At 38.5% G+C, this 17,683-nt stretch overlaps 1 protein-coding gene across 7 annotated transcripts in view; it reads right to left on the bottom strand.

The window, feature by feature from the left end:
- The window catches only part of RGS7 (regulator of G protein signaling 7), a 285,204-nt gene that overhangs the window by 253,499 nt on the left and 14,022 nt on the right, over positions 1–17,683 (bottom strand). The window lies entirely within an intron of this gene.

Below are 17,683 nucleotides of genomic sequence, written 5' to 3'. Positions count from 1 at the left end.
CTGTTTTGCTATGTCCCTAACTTGTGAAGGCTTAGCACTGGCCAAGAAAAAAGATCAGGTCCCTAAGTCTCTTTCATGACATATGGACAAGAATGCTTTGATTTTATGTAAGGGCTGAAATGCCCAGAACTCAACAGCCTCAAGAACACAAAAGATACTTAAGTAGTTAAAGTTTTGAATATTCCCATTTGAAAGTCTTTGTCTGGAAACAGTAGCTCTTAATATAAGGATGGTCTTGCAGAAGAACTCATCACCTCTTGTGCACTGTACCTTAAATGCACTGGTAAATTAAGCAATCCAGCACAGTGCTTTCCCCACATACTGCATCTCCACTCTTACTTTTTCTACCTTTCTTACATCTCAGAGACTCAAGCAAATCAACACTATCCTGCTAGAAGTTTGCTATTATCAACTACAACTACTTTTAACTACTCTTCCAAACTTTTTGGAGGCCTTCAGATACTTTAATAGAGAATGTAGTAACTTAGCTAAGGCAACATCTGGTAATCACAGTGGCCACAACAAAATATAGCAGAAAGGACAGGGCTCATCTGGACTCCTTGGAGAGCTGAGGAAAGGAAGATATCAGCTTGATAGTGGTCCTACAACAAACAAAGTAATGAAAGATGATCTCAAACATTAATAGGGATGTTCTTCAGCCAGAAAAATAGTAGAAAGGTGGAGTTACACAACATACAGTAAGAATCAGCAATTCAGTTCAATAAGATAAAGGAAAGGAGCTCCGCAGCAGACAGACACCTGTCTTGACTTTTACAGAGGATAAAATAATTTAGTGTATCACAAGGAAAAGGCAATGTGGAAACAAAGGGTGTGGACAAGAATGAAATCTGGAGCTTTGAGATGGAAGAGAGATCAACAGAAGTGAAAGAATTCAATAGCAAAAGAGGAAAGTGAAGAAATATCAGTGGTGAAAATAGCAGGCAGAAAAAAATACGAAGCTAAAAAGCAAACACAGCTAAGACTTGTTCCCATTAAAATCCACTTGACATACACCAGCATCTTGATGAGGCTAAGCAAGAAAGCGTGAATCAAAATACTAATCTTCCAACAGACATTGTGACTGAGTCCAGTTCCTGTTGAGAAATGGGTACCAGCAATAAAGACCTCAGTCTATAACTTTCTTAGCTTTCACACTGATATCCTAAATAAGCAGCACTGCAGCATTCAGATCTCACAGAGTTGACTACGCAGGACTGACAGCTGCACTGGAAGTCAAGGGAAATGCCTCCAAACGTTAAGAAGCAACACCCTTGTGGTTGTATGGCATCAAAATAAACTCAAAATCTTATGTATCAGACTGGTGTTCAAACTTCTTTTTGAGACTAAAAGTGGGAACTGCACAAAATACACTCTAAATGCAATTTTACCCTAGAGGAAGGATAGGAGAAAAATCATTAAAAATATAATAGCCAGGTTCCTTCCAGTTGTTCTGTGAGCCAACACTTAACATAGTAATTGTATTAAAGGGCAGAAAAATCAAACATTATCAAATTTTCAATAAAGTCATACAGTTGTTTTCTTACTCAGCCTCATCTTGTTACTAATCCAAGTGAAAAAAACCAAAACAAAAAAAAAACACACAAAAAAAAAAAAAAAAAACAAAAAACAAACAAAAAAACCCAACAAACAAACAGGAAATGAAACTGCTGTACAGTAATTCTTGGATTACATACATGTTGTGTACAAGATGACTCCAATCTACCTATTTACTATAAGCTATTCAGAAAATAGATTTTTGGCATAGGTTATGTGTCTTTGAAAAACTCCCCAAGAAACCTGTCTAATTTAGGCAGCAACATTTCCAAGCTTTTATTTTCTGAGAATCTCTTCAAAATTAAAGGCAGAGGTATCCCCAGCTGAGTTAGATTTTGGCTATACTGCCTCCAGTCTTGCTTTTGCTTTAACCATTCTGATTAATTTCGCAAATAAAGTCAAACACAAAATGCTTTACTAGTTAGGTGAGGTTTATGTATTTTCTTGGAAAATAACCAAATTTAATTATCATAAATGAAGTTCTAAAGCAAATATGTAGACAGACTTGGACCTACTGAAGTCAATATGTGTTTGTCCAGTTAGATCAAAAGGAACTATATTTCACACGCAGTCTTTAGTCTTGTCCTCAGAATCAGAGGAGTAACTCAAATATCCCAGGGATGTGTCTTCTAACTACAGACTTGCTATGCTGAAGCACACCAAAATTTTTTCCCCTTCGTTAGCATGTCCACTGTCAAAATGAAATAGAAGCTCTAAATGCTAAAAGGGTTAAACAGAAGAGAAAACCATAAACAGCCCAACAGAATTTCCTTTTTGTCATTATTTTGTGGTGGAAGAGATGCTACGCTTGACTATCTCGATAAATACAAGATACAAAGAAAGTAATTTCTTCTAAACATACGTAACTGGATAATCTCATTCTACTACAGCTGGATATGTTTGTTCAATAGCCTATACAAGGCTTTAATTCATAAACTACTTACACATCTTTCCCATGTTGAGAGTCATCACTTATCTCATATACAAGCAGCATTAGCATCCCCAGAAAGCATAGTGTGCCAGAAGAGGAATGGCCTGTTTCAAAATGCAAGGCAAAACTACTCATTAATAAAACAAAGAAGATGGGAAAGGCTGCCAAGGGGCAGCTTTATCTAACAAGGCAATAAAGTACACATAATTTTGCAAGGTGATAACTACATTTTCTGTGTGTAGTTTGCACCATCAGTACAACTCGAGTATTCCACTAACACCATATGACATAGTACACATAGCACACGGGCATTTTTAACTCAAAATATTATGTCAGAATGTATATGACAGTCTATCTGGATGTGAAAGAGATCATGAATTCTGTTATCTGTCCTGCTGACCAATGCTGTAGCATTGTGTCAGTACACTGCCTATATCCACCAATTTATCCCATCTTATGCCTAGACCAAATGTTCCTTGGAGTAAAGACATGCTGTGCAAGCTCTTAGCACAGCATGATCTTGTTCCATGACCAAGTCTTTAAAACATTAGTGCATTATAAACAAGCACATTTAAATTTACTGAAAATTCAAACATTCTAGTCACCCAGGCTCTAAATACTAGCATGAGTTAATACTGTGCTACCTTAAAGTATAAAACACAGGGTTTTTTTTCGTTAGCCTGGTTAAGCACAGAGAAGGTCTTTCTACTTTAATTGAACTGATACATTTGTGACTCTGCAAAACCACAAGTATTTCACTTCCAGGCTCTGAACTGGAAGCTAGTGATTCCAGGCCAAATTCTTGACCTTTCTTATGTGATTTGAACACCTGCTCCTTCAGGAGTGAATTGCAATCAATCCATTTAATGTAGGTCTTCAAATGTCATTCAGATGATTACAGATTACAGTATATATTTGTGAGAACTGAACACAGGACTGAAACTTCACTGCTTCTTTCATGGACCTTTTTTTAAGCCCTAGGCATTTGGTTTGTCAAAAACTGAAACTGCAATTACCTTTGTCAATTTATGATGCTGAAGAGCAAAGTTCTTTGTTATAGCAAGAGTTAAAAACCAATTAAAAGAGGGCTTTAAAAACAGAAAAGAAGGTGGTAACAAAAAAATCTAGTCTATATTTATCAAAAAAACCTCTGAACTAGTAGAATAATAACAAGAAAAAAAGCTAGTCATGGACAGACATATTACACAGGAATGGAAAATTATCATAAATAAGGAAAGCCCACATTTCCATAATACTTTTTTTTAAGTACAGACATTATATATACACATACACCATATAGATCACTACAGTGCAATCTGCCTATATTTAAAACTTTAATGAAACTAATTTCAAACCCTACTGAAAATGTCGTTTATTGCTGTCACAGAAAATCCACAGCTACATAGAATTTGATCACAATATGGTGCCCTACGGCAGCTATCCATGAAAATTCAACAGCTTCTACAAAGCAGAACCTTGCACTGCATGCTTGACATCTAAGCCAGTTCTAATTATACCCAAAAGAGGGCAGTCTTTCTCAGTCAAAGAGGTTACATTAGCTCTGATACACAAATAGTAGTGATCAACATTTTCACTCCACAGAAGCAACTACCACAACCAGCCATACACCCTCATTTCCTCAAAAAATTAAAGCATCTACAGAAATGAGACATATTACACTGTATTCCTTAATAACTGCCTGGAAATCTCAAGATTAATTACTCCTGATCTTACATCTAAGTTGCCAACTAGAGAAATCAAGCAAGCATGTAGGGATAGAACTAGGGCTTTTGAGTCAAATTTGGATCTCATCATACCAACATCCTTAACTCAAGCAAGATTCTGAGTCCTGGTCTCCCAACTCCCAAAACAGCTCCTGAGGAGGCTTTTCCATTTTGTGTAAAAACATCGACACAGAACAAACCTACATTTTGGGGAATGGCACATGGTCTCAGCTTCAGATAAGAATGTATTTGCTCTCAGCATCTCTTACCACTTGGTATTTATGACACTCTCCTCAGAGGCTAATATTAGAGATCTCTAAGTTAATACACATATCTTCAGATGCTGGGTATGTCACACAGGACTGTTCAACTACTGAGCAACATTATATTAAGCAGAGAAAGAAAACAGCGACTGCAATTCTGTAAATTTACCTGCAATTCTTTTAGTCCAAGCCATTAGCCTAATTCAAACTGACAGTTTCAGGTTTTCATATTTGTAAAACACACACACACACAAAGAAAACCAACCCATAGTATTTTGTTGTGTTTTTGTGGCTAAAACAGCAAGACTCCAACAAACCAAGTAACTGGCCCTTCCCCTTTAATCAAGGAACTCTCTCAGGCCTGATTCATAGGACCGCATTTGCTCAGATCAAAATAGAATAAGCCACTTAAGAATTAATTAGGAATAAGTTACTGATTTAGAATCCTTTGGCATGAAAGGACTAGAGTAAGGAGGACTCAGAAGCCCTACAAAGGGAGGGGGAAAAGTACACAATGTATGAGAATGCCATGGTTACAGACTAGAAGAAATTAATCCTTGAAATACAGCATAACAGAATTAATGGAAGACACCAATGAAAATAAAAATAACACCACAGAAAAAAACAAGGAAAAAAGAAGAGGCTCAGAAGAGATGCAGAAGGCACAGAATAAGACATTGGACTTGGTCATGGTTAGCAGAGCTGTCTTGCAAACTGCTGAAATGGTTTGGGGGAACTGGCAGATGCATTTAAGTTCATAATGAGACATTAAGGAGAAACTGGAGAAATTTTGAAAAGTAAAAATTGTCCCTTAGTGTATTTGATCTCCGCCTGTTTACACAAAGACAAAATTTCTAGAAGGTTCTGACAAATAGGTAAATGTCAAAAATGGAGTACATGCTGAATTTTGTATGTTTTTGTCAGTCATTACAGGTGTTTTCTCATATTAGAAAAGAGATTTTTTTTCTTCACTATAGCTTTTTAACTGTAAACTAGGTTTACACGTTACAAAAATGATCAAATCTGTGGCAGCTATCAAGTCAGAAAATAGCACACCATTGTAGGTAGCCTGCAAGTGCTTAACTTGGCTATGCAAGCTACTACTGATACTCCCTTTGTTCAGAACATCCAGAGATAAGGGTCGATGTGACTTAATCTCATTAATCCATTGAGCTGAATGCACTGGAGAAAAAGAATGCTCAGCAGTTTAACAGGCTTAGTTCATCATTTTTCTTTCCTTCCCCCACCTTTCATTTTAAAGTTCCCTCTATCATTCATGAATTCCCTGCCTCACATCCACAGATAATCTAATCAAACAGCTTTCTGCCCCCCCAAGGTCACTTTGTTTTTCTAAAGGTTAAAATCAGACAGAATCAATTTGCTGATTATGCATCACAAACTGAACCAATTTACATTCATTTATATACAAGTGCACACAATAGATACAGTTATTCTCTCTCGGCAAACAAATGGCATCTTCATACTTTTAAAACTCTACATAGCATTCAGGCTGGAAGGAGGGCTTTGGTTGGGTTTTTAAAATTAAATTCTCAGAAACTTAAGGGACTAAAAATTACAAAAAGCAAATACGCAGGTCTCTATGTTGACTGGAGATCTCCATTTAAGCGGAAAAAAAAAAAAGGGTAATAGAACCATAAAGTAGGAATGTGGGTTGGGTTGGTTTTGGGGTTTTTTTCCAAACTACAGTATGAACTCAAGTCCTTTCCAGAACTCACCTCTTGCCACAACTCACCCCTTACCACAAAGATTTCCCCTTCAGACTTCATAATTATTAGCAGACCTTCAACTTGTATACAATATCTTAAATATTAAAGGAAACTTCTAAACCTCCAAAGTGCAGATGCGTACTTCAAAACAATTAGCTGAGACATCAAATTATATTTATTAAAAACAAGCAACCAAAGAAAAACACCTCTTGTCTGTAATCTCTCACAAATACTAACAAGAGGTTAGGAAGAAGGGATTGAACAACAGTAAATCTAGATGTTCAAAGCAGTCAGCCAGAACAGTTTAGACAGTCAAGAAAAGTCTTACAAAAACTTTGATATCAAACTTGCCTCAGCTGCAATATTTGGGAGCCATTGTGTAACACACGCATCTTTACTTAAACTACACGATAATATCAAGCTACTTTGCAAGCAAGGAAACTAAGTAAACCTGACCTCAGGCTCATAGCCTGAAATAGCCAGGCAGTGAGGTAAAACAAGAAGGAAATTAAAAGATACAAGACATGTAGAAAATCTCATTTTGTGTACTCCCATTCCAAAATATCACATCTTTATTACTGTGTACAGTGTCATTCTCTAGTTAATGTAAAGAACTGCTAAACAAAAGGATATATGTGGCTGGCTTTGTCACTAGCTTCTACCACAGTATTAGAAGCAGAGAGTGAATCCTGATGAGGTATCTGACAGCTAAAATGCTTAGCATGAGAAAAAGTTTTTTCGCCCTAATATAGCAATGGTTTAAACCTTATTTTTTGCAAGAGAATGGAGACAAAAAAGAGCACTAAAATAAACTGAAGCTAAAGAAAGCAGAGCTTTGCTGTGCCTAGATAGGGAACTAAAATTTTATGCAAGGGAATCTGGCATCCAGCATGAGATTTGCACAATATAAAGACCAGGAGGAGAGCAAGCTACTTAGTCATGGGCCTTTGGATAATAGGCGAGAGGTAGATACAAGTGAATAAAGAGGTCATGATCATCAAGCAGGAAGGTAGCATGACTACATCCAGACTGAAAAATATTCCACAGTGGGGGAGGACAGTACTACTTATTTAATAGGGAAACAGACATAAGATTTGACAATCGCAATGACTCTGTATGCCAAATGAAACTTGCAGCTGCCAAAGGCAAAGGAAGAGGATGGACTAGGATGAGAGAGAGGGAGCAAGGACAATAATACAGAAAGCAAGGATTGATCCAATTTTCTCTACAAATGGGTTAGATTATCAGGATAAAATTAACAGAAGGAAAACTAAATCCAGTGATATACAAGGGAAAAAAAAATCTCAGCACTATAGAAAACTGCACTTAGCTTTTCATCTCAACAAAGAAAAGAAAATTAAGGTAAGGTTCACGGAGTCATGAGGAACCAAAATACTTGGAGACAAGACAAAAAGCAAAGGGCATTAGAGGTACAGAGCAAAAAGAGTCCACTATTGATTATCAGACAATGAATCTTTAAAATTAATTGGTACCACTTACTTCCTGACTACAAAAATGAGGGACCAAGTTCTGAACAAGTTTTAGACAGGGAGAGCATGGCTTTGTATCTAGGAAAAAGTTTAGCTAATAAGGAACAAAGCTTGTTGCAAAACATAGAAAGCTAATTTATTAGTCCAAGCCATAATAGTTTTCAGGGATTTCTCTAAAGGCACAAAAAGCCACAATAGGGGAATGTAAAAACCTAAGTAAATGGCTTTTATGTGGTAGAGGGAACTGAAATTTACAGTCACAAACTCATCATGATGTTCATAGTTTCTTTCATGCTCTCTCCTATGCAGCATTTGCTCATCTGATAGTGTAACAAGATCCTAACACAAAGGTTTTCTAACTTGTGTGTTTGGCCTCATAGTATTACTTGTTCTACATTCGTGACTATGGCTATGTAATATATGCAACAGATAATTTTATGGCACTAAAATGCAGTTATATCTAGCATATATTCATAAGAGAAAGTGGTTTCATATTGGCTTAGATGGTTCCAAACAATTTGGTAGTGGAATAATAAACAGAAGGAAAATCTGCATTTAGCTTACTTAGTTCACCTTAGACCAAAAGCTCACCTAGCAAAAAGCAGCACTCAAGACACTTCCACTGACCAGAAGTGATCAATGGCTAGGCCCACAGATTCAGCCACAGCTTTTCTCAGTTGACTTCATGTTTCATTTCTGAGTTGTTTAGAGATGATAGCTATGGCCATATTACCATTTCAGTTCTTGTAAGTGGAAGTACTTTTCATTCTCCTAAAAAAAATTTAAAATAAATAAATAAATTAAATTGAACTTTACAAAGACATTAAGAGGAAGGACCCTGAAATATGGAATCAACCTTACAATATAGGCTGATAATATCTTGCAAAATAAAAATCACTTTCACAATAAGATTCATCAGGCACGAGACTCCCATACAGGAAGCAAATTGCAGATATGGAATTGTAGGCACATCCCTGCCTAACAACTTCTTTTAGCCAGTTAAATGTCACTTTAGTTTGGTGAAGCATGTCCCAGTATATTGTTGCCAGCACTGCAGCAATAAATAAATGAATGCCTATATTGTTTTGCTAGTCACAATACAACTTTCAATTGTCCTCCTCACCCTCATCTCTGAAGGTACACACAATCACAGAATCACAGAATCACAGAATCCCAAGGGTTGGAAGGGACCTCAAAAGATCATCTAGTCCAACCCCCCTGCAAGAGCAGGGTAACCTACAGCACATCACACAGGAACTTGTCCAGGCGGGCCTTGAATATCTCCAGTGTAGGAGACTCCACAACCCCCCTGGGCAACCTGTTCCAGTGCTCTGTCACTCTTACAGTAAAGAAGTTCTTCCTGATGTTAACGTGGAACTTCCTATGTTCCAGTTTACACCCATTGCCCCTTGTCCTATCACTGGATATCACTGAAAAAAGCCTAGCTCCATCATCCTGACACCTACCCTTCACATATTTGTAAACATTGATGAGGTCACCCCTCAGTCTCCTCTTTTGCAAGCTAAAGAGACCCAGCTCCCTCAGCCTCTCCTCATAAGGGAGATGTTCCACTCCCTTAATCATCTTTGTGGCTCTGCGCTGGACTCCTTCAAGCAATTCCCTGTCCTTCTTGAACAGAGGGGCCCAGAACTGGACGCAATATTCCAGATGCGGCCTCACCAAGGCTGAGTAGAGGGGGAGGAGAACCTCTCTTGACCTACTAACCACTCCCTTTCTAATGCACCCTAAGATGCCATTTGCCTTCTTGGCCACAAGAGCACACTGCTGGCTCATGGTCATCCTCCTATCCACCAGGACCCCCAGGTCCCTTTCCCCTTCACTACTTTCCAGCAGGTCAACCCCCAACCTGTACTGGTACATGGGGTTGTTCTTCCCCAGATGCAAGACTCTACACTTGCCCTTGTTAAATTTCATCAAGTTTCTCCCCGCCCAACTCTCCAGCCTGTCCAGGTCTCGCTGAATGGCAGCACAGTCCTCTGGTGTGTCAGCCACTCCTCCCAGTTTTGTGTCATCAGCAAACTTGCTGAGGGTGCACTCAGTTCCCTCATCCAGGTCATTGATGAAAATATTAAACAGCACCGGTCCCAGCACCGACCCCTGAGGAACTCCACTAGTCACAGACCTCCAGCTAGATTCTGCGCCATTGACCACAACTCTCTGCCTTCTTCCTTTCAACCAGTTCTCGATCCACCTCACTGCTTGATCGTCAAGCCCACACTTCCTTAGCTTATCTATGAGGATGCTGTGGGAGACAGTATCAAATGCCTTACTGAAATCAAGAAAAACTACATCTACCGCTCTACCATCATCCCTCCACCTAGTCACTTCCTCATAGAAGGCTATAAGGTTGGTCATACATGACTTCCCCCTCATAAAACCATGTTGGCTGTTCTTAATGACCCCCTCATCCTTGATATGCCTAGTGATGGAGTCAAGAATAAGTTGTTCCATCACCTTTCCAGGGATGGAGGTAAGGCTGACCGGTCTATAATTACCCGGGTCCTCCTTCTTGCCCTTCTTATAGATTGGTGTGACCTTTGCCATCCGCCAATCCTCAGGCACCTCGCCCGTTTCCCACGACTTACCAAAGATAATGGAAAGTGGCCTAGCAATGACCTCTGCCAGCTCCCTCCCAATGATTTGTATGCAGGCACCTGTGACAATGGAAGGCCAGTACTCATTAATTAATTAGAGCAGGGAGAGGATAAAGTCAGGAGCTTGAACAGATGATGGGCAATTTAACAGCAACGTGAAAATGTTTCAATTCTAAATGTTACCAAGTAATAATGCAGTCATCACAGGACACTAGTGCTGCATCCACAATAGTCTTCTTCAGGCTGGCTTCTCTCCATTAAACTACACAGTGCTTGGACAACGCTACCTAGATAAACTCTTCATGACAGCCATTCAGAGGGAAATGAAGAGAAGTCACACTTCCTCCTCCTCATACAAAATGCTGATTCCTGCTTCCTGGAGTCTGCAGAAAAGCAAAGAATTGCCACTCAGTAGTGCAGTCCATGAGTGTGGAGAGGAGACAGCTTTGAGACAATGATTATACATGTCAAAGCAGACAAACTTAGGCAGTATTCATTCTGGAACATAAATCCTCTAAGAGGAAGCCCTACAACCCTAGAGAAATGAGATACAATCTGCATCAAAACCTTTGCAATGTAACAGAGAGGGCCACCTCACAGGCCCTTCCTTCTTCCTCAAACCACCACTGCTCTACATCCTAGAAGAATGCTTTCTCAGTATTTACTGAGATCAAATATTCATAGGTTCATCCGTCAGCACAAGGAACTGAGTTTTGTTATTTCAACGCATCTTTTCTGCAATATTCCAAGACCCTTCTTTGCCCAGCTCCCCTGACAAAAAGACATTATTAATTCATTTCCATAGTGGAAGCCAAGTAGCTATAAAACATCTCTAACCCAGCCTTGCAGAAACTATCTCCAGAAAAAAAAAAAAAAAAAAAAAAACCACAAAAAACCCACACAAAAAAAAAAAAAACATAATTAAAAGGCAAGAAATCAGGTATGATCTTCAAAAGTTCCAATAAGCCATTTATAAGGTGGTATCTCCTCCCTTTAAAAAGAAATAAATAATCACTTAAATGCAACACTGATGTCCAAACCCAATCGAGCACCTCTACCAATGAGGGAACCTGAGCACATTGTCCAACAAAGTCCAACTGGCTTCACTTAATGCTGATGAAGGATTTTTGCAGATTTCCTTGGAATGGTATCTAAAAGGCTGGAAGCAAATGTAAAACATATGAAGCAGCAAAAAGCAGAATGGAAAAAGGAGCTTTCTGGGGCATCACAAGTGGGACATAATGCATGTGTAATTTTATTTCAGATCTTCAACTTTTTAGAATTCTGTTTAATAAAAAGAAACATATTTACATTACTCTCAAGTTAATGTTGCTATGGTCAACAAATGTTGTGATTTGTAATTACTATCAGTTTTAATGGCATTCCTTCAGTATTTCACTTCTGTAAATTAAATTAGATGACTTGGAAAAAAATTAACCAAGCATCTCCACCATTCATTCATTCATTCATTCATTCATTCATTCACCCACCAAATGCCATTTAATGCATCAGAGCTGGGCACCAATCTTATGTGGCTCTTATTACCTATACCAATGTGAAGTTATACAAGGGTTTGAGTCCAGGATCTTGTTTGGCTGCGTCCTGTTCTAAAGAAAGGATTTCACTTTCTGGAACCGCCAGAGGCTATAGCACAAACACCTCTTTCAGGAAGGCAAGGTGGGAAAGAATTCCTTCCTATTTGTTCTGCTGTACTGCAACTAAGATATATCCAGGAGAACGAGATAAACTATAGTTTATCTTCCTGATTTATTTCTCAAAGAGATGGGGAAAAGCTCAAAAGCAGTCATGATTACCAGAGAAACATGTCCATTACAGAGCCTGGGAGGGCTCTAACTGCTAGTTATGATGCTGGCAGCATGAGTCAGTTCTGGGTTGCCGAGAAACTATGCTCTCCTTTCCTGTGTTGTTTTCTCTCATTAGGAATACACTGCCTTCAGAAAGCGAGATAATAACTGACCTGGAAAACTCACTTCTTGTGCAGTGAATTCGAAGTCCAACATGCTCACTGGGGCTTGAATTTCACCCTTCAGTTACAGCACTGAGACAGCAACAATCCTTTCCTTCCTCTGCCTTTCTCTCAACCCTGCACTATTTTTTAATACTTTACACATTGATACACTGACTATCCAGGCCACCCAACCAGGCAGGAGCTCAGAGCATCAGCACAGGGCTCCAAGCAAGGCTCAGCTTCCCAAAGCACAGAAACAACAACTCAGGACAGCAACAGCTTCCCAACTTGTACAGTGAGAGACCTGAGAGGTTAGGACAGTCCTGGTAATTCCAGAGCTTTCGAAGTCCCATCTACATGGCAAAGACCTTAGAAATCACAGCTCCTTTACATACACCAAGGAGAAGGAGCATATCCTGGCCCTGAAGAATTCCACCTGACAAGGCCTCTTTGAAATCTCATCCCAGCAGCATCCTAAGAACCCAGGGAGCTTGCTTCTGACACAGAACACAACAGAGACATTTAATACGAATACATGAGATAAGTACAGCAGAGAAGTGCAATAGCCCTAGGTCACCAATAGAATCAAAGACAGACTTGGTGTGCTACTTAATGAACAGCACCAAGACAGACATTTGGGAATAAGGAGCAAAATAAGGACAGACATTTGGAGGAAAATAAAAAACCTGAGAAACTTGCAGGTATGACGCAAGGAGATGAAGGACTGGAGGCAAACTTAGGACCATGAATTTAAAGGAGAGATACAGTAGTAAGAAAACTTTCTGACCCATAGTTAGTCAAGAACAGTTAGATCAAAAACAGAATAAAAAGACAAAATTTATTGCCCAAGAGGGAGGTTTTAAGCATGCAGAAAGGCATTTCTCTCTGAAGACATTAATTTTTTAAAAAAGCTAGGTGTGGTATTCCTAGGATTACGGAAGTATGTTTTACATGAAAGAAACTAGAAAGAAGGGCTTGTAAAAGACTCAAATACAGGAACACATAAGCAATTTCAAATGGAAGATGTAATATTTCTGAAGCTAAAAACTGCATTTGCTTTATATCTTGAGACACGTAACATGTAAGGCAAGGGCTTTTATACATTCCACAAACTATCTAGATCTGGGTTTTATGTAGGCTGTCAGGAAAACAGTATTTGTACATGAAAATAATTATTAGCTTTTCAAAAATCAGTGTTTAATACAAACTCGACTGTATGATTAGTAAGCACTGTTCCAGTAACAGGTGAATGTTTAGGTAAAGGAAGTTTCGTATTTTAATCTAACAATTCACTCTGTTAATTTATGATGGACTTTTAAATAAGATTTAAAAGTAGATCCTGACACTGACTAAATTCAAGTGCAGATAATTAGTGTACTTTGCAGGGAGAACCAGAAGTCTGAGGAATAACTTATTTTCTGGTACTTTTGAACACTAATCAGCACCTGAATATCAGTGCCAGGTGAAGGTGGCTTGATATATCGTTACTTTTCGAGTTGTTTCAGCAACTTCATGCAAAATTTCCACTGACTTCCCTGAGCTTTAAGAGTTCAAAAGCTACAGATAACCTTCCATTCTCTATTTGCTTTAAAAAAATAAATTAAAAAAAAAAAAAAAGTGTTTCATGACCATTGTTATTCTGGGAGAACTCAAACTTTAACTACATTTGTTTCTTACAGCATTTGGATACTGCTACAGACTCAAGGTATCAGCCATCTCCTGCAAGGTGCTTCTGCTGAGACTTCCATTGCTGAAAATAATTCCAATTTTTGTCACACTTGCATCCTTTAAGAACTCAGTCCTATCATCAAGTCATTCTCCTACTGGGCTGCAGAACTGCATTTCTATAAGAAATTAAAGACACCATTCTTCATTCACTTACTATGAGGAAGTGTGGCACAAAAGTTTGCATCCATATGGCAAACCTGTCCTCCCTCAAAATAAGAATTTCTTCCCTGCTGCCTACTGGAAATGATTGCTAGCCCACGCTATCCATCACAAGGGATTGTCAGAAAGAGCAATGATTGCCTCAGGTAAAAATCACACCAGGAAACTCACTGAATAGAGAATCACTGCACAGTGCTGAAACACCACTCCTAGCCCTGCTAAGTTTCCTAACATAGATGTAGTCACAAGGCTTAAACTGGTTATTGCTCCCTCCCTCATATTGCTCCATTTAGTGCACAAGGAGAAATAAAACCACATCACGTAGGTTGTCTGAACAACTGACTTGTGGTCCTATAAGCAAGGTCTTTTTGAAAAAGGCTGTGCTCTCAACTTTTTCTGAGTTCTCCCAGAGACTGATATCATCTCTTGTAATGTAGCAGTACAGAAGTAACAAGGTTTAAGATAACAGCTTCTTTATTCATTACAGCTACTGTGAATATTCTACTTAGAATTATTTTCAGACTATCATATTAAAAATGCATTAAAAATGTGTGACTCCTTCCCACTCCTTTAAAAAAAAGATCGGGGGGAGAAAGAAGCTGAACTAGAACATTTTGTGAAAAATAACACATCTAGTAATGAAAATTCACAAAGCCAAGAGCTACACACTTTAAATAACCATTTTAGTTTAGCACAGATACTTCCTCATTTCCAAATTTAAGGAGGTATCCCTCCTACCAATTGTATGGCAAGCACTGTCATGCTGAGAACCCCATAGCTCTCTAGAAGTATATGTGCTCTGTGTCTTGTCAAAATACTTCTTGGTTGGTTTTGCTGCAAGAATTACTTGTTTCAGATGATAATTTCTCCTTTCCTTGAACCCAGACTCAGTTCTGTTTCAGTTAAATTCTAATGTGTTAGAAAAACTCCTGACTTCTACACCATGATATAATTGTACTGACAAGATTCACTTGCCAAGTTAAAACATACAATGCTAAATAAGCAAGCATACAAAAGGCTGGTAATATTATCCGTTAAAGCTAACACTTCTCTTAAAAGTGTTGAAGTTGCTTAGAGTTCAACCAAAAACTGCTGGGCTAAATTTATTCCCTCAAAAGGTGATGGTCTAAGGCCAATTTGTCCTTAAGTCCTCACCAAGACAGTGAAGGCTGCTGTGGTCAGACATTACCCTGCATTTGCTAGTTTGAATTGTTGTGAGCAAAGCTGGAGGCCAGAGGTCCCACGAGAGACATATCTGGACAGAGGGCAAAGACCTTCCCACCCGGAAAGGCCAATTCAAAAGCATGAGGGGGTTTTAAGGAGAAAATGACACTATAACTCCCTGGACTTAACAAAAGGACACGAACTGAGAATCCAAGGCAGTAGATACTGGAACTGGAAAAGAAGCTAGAAGGAAAGTGAGAGCTGGTGTGTAGGCACAGAGACAGATTGTACATGGATCTGAAGGAAGACAGATACTGTTTTACGCTGCTAAGTAATCCTGAAGTCACTTGTCCACAGAGGTACCTTTGTCAGCTGTACAATCAATTTAGGCATATTGATTAAATACAAGCCTAAGAACAAGGGTGACTTTCTAATGATTGGACAGTTTGGGTTAAGAAGCAAAGTTTTCAATCTGTTGCAGAATCCTACACATCCTTCCAGTGTACTTTGGTGGAGGACAGCATCTTACATTTCCCAGTGAGCTCTCAGCTCACAAGCTGGAAAAAAAAAAAAAGCTACAGAACTATTTATCTGAAGAAAAAACATTTTCTTCCTGGAAACAAAAGGCAAAGTTTAAAGGCTGTCTTCCCTCTGAATGGGAAAAGCTGTTTTATTTTATACCATGTAACACTGAAGACTGAAGTAAAAATCAAAAGAGTCACGGAAGTCTCTGAGTTACTTATATGCACAATCAAAACATATCAGATAGGCTTTGCTATTCCAAAGATTTGGCTGGAAACTAATACCAAATCATTTACTGGTTAGGGATTCTTCATACCACTTCTACATATATTCAGAACTGGCCACATCTGTAAACAAATAGATAGATAAGCAAGAGTGGGTTGGGACTGAGGGGAAGAAAGTATAAGGTCTTCTGTATGGATTGGCAGTCTGAACTAGAATGGCTCAAACTTTTTAGTACCCAAAACCACTTTTTTCCCCCCTCTTAAGTACAGCCTCTAAATACAAAGCCTTCAGTCCGTAAAACTTTGTCAGAACCTAATAGTGCACTAACCTTGCATAAGATCTTCCTTCCACCACCCTCCTTGGACCCTTTATTTTTACTTATTATAAAGGAGTAAATTTAGCTTATATCATTAACTCATAAGCTGAACTGCTTAACACTGCCAGTCCCCTGGTAATGGTTCTGTGGTAAAGCTAACACACAGTTGCTATAGCCTTCCTCCTACTGCTCCTAAGCAAAATTCTTTACACGCCTCTCTCATTCTATCTGGGACCTTCTACAGAAATTAGGGTTGTCACTTTTTTTTTTTTTATTATTAATTACCTGCTAAGATCACAGGTTAGAGCTAAGATTAATTCACAAAGTAGCACTCCTGAGTTCAGTGAGATTCATTACTAAAACTATCCCCAAGAGGTCATATTTAAGAACTCCAGTTTAATAAGCATAATTTGAAGAAAGTCTCACAGCAGACTAAGAACAGAGGAACTACACTACTAACTAGAATGCTAAAAATCTGTGAAAATATCATGGAAGAGAAGATTCTCGTAGAAAATCTTCTCTTTCAGCAGGCTATTTGACTGCAGGTATTCCTACCCAGTTATAATACAACAGTATCTATAAAATGTTTTAAACTAAGTAGGAAACATAGGTGATGGGCACTGCCATCTTAAATTTTGTGGGACAGAATTATCAGTGCCATGCCCTGCAAGACCCAAGGAAGGCATTTGTCACGCATAAGGATTCAGTGTAAGAATATGTGAGACACAGAGAAACAAAGTATTCCTGTCATCCATCTTTCTGTCAGTTACATTTTGGTGGACTCACTTGCTACAGCTCTTTGGAGGTACCTAGTTCTTTTCATTAGTTACAGAGGGAAGCTAGAGAGTTAGCTTGGGCTAGACAACCACAACATCTAATTTTTGGACAGCAAACATTCTGTAAGATAAACCCAGGCAACTTTTGTTCAATTCTACATTTTTTAAGTATTTCTAAGCCCTTTCTAAAGCAAGGGCATGCTGGCAGCCACTCAGTTCTCAAATCTTCCTAAGGTCAGCTGGTATAGTTTTCCACTGTTGATTTAGATACCACTACTGACTGTCTACACACAAAACCTTGATATCCTGCATTGTGGTGTATTGTGGTGAATCATATTTTGTATTGATGAACCAAAGACTAGTTTTAGTTTTTCTTTACCTACAGAAGTTTAAACTTTAAAAGGTATTCTGCAAATTTGAAAGAATGAAGGCTTAAGTTTACATGGGAACAGAGTCAAGTAGTTCGTGAAATTCAATACTTCATAAAATTCTTTGTTACAAATTAACCTCTAAAAGCTAG

Source organism: Lathamus discolor, chromosome 5 (genome assembly GCF_037157495.1).
Source record: "Lathamus discolor isolate bLatDis1 chromosome 5, bLatDis1.hap1, whole genome shotgun sequence".
NCBI classification, from domain to species: domain Eukaryota; kingdom Metazoa; phylum Chordata; class Aves; order Psittaciformes; family Psittacidae; genus Lathamus; species Lathamus discolor.
Note: the sequence above shows the minus strand (reverse complement) of the source record. Positions and strands in the feature narration are given on the sequence as shown.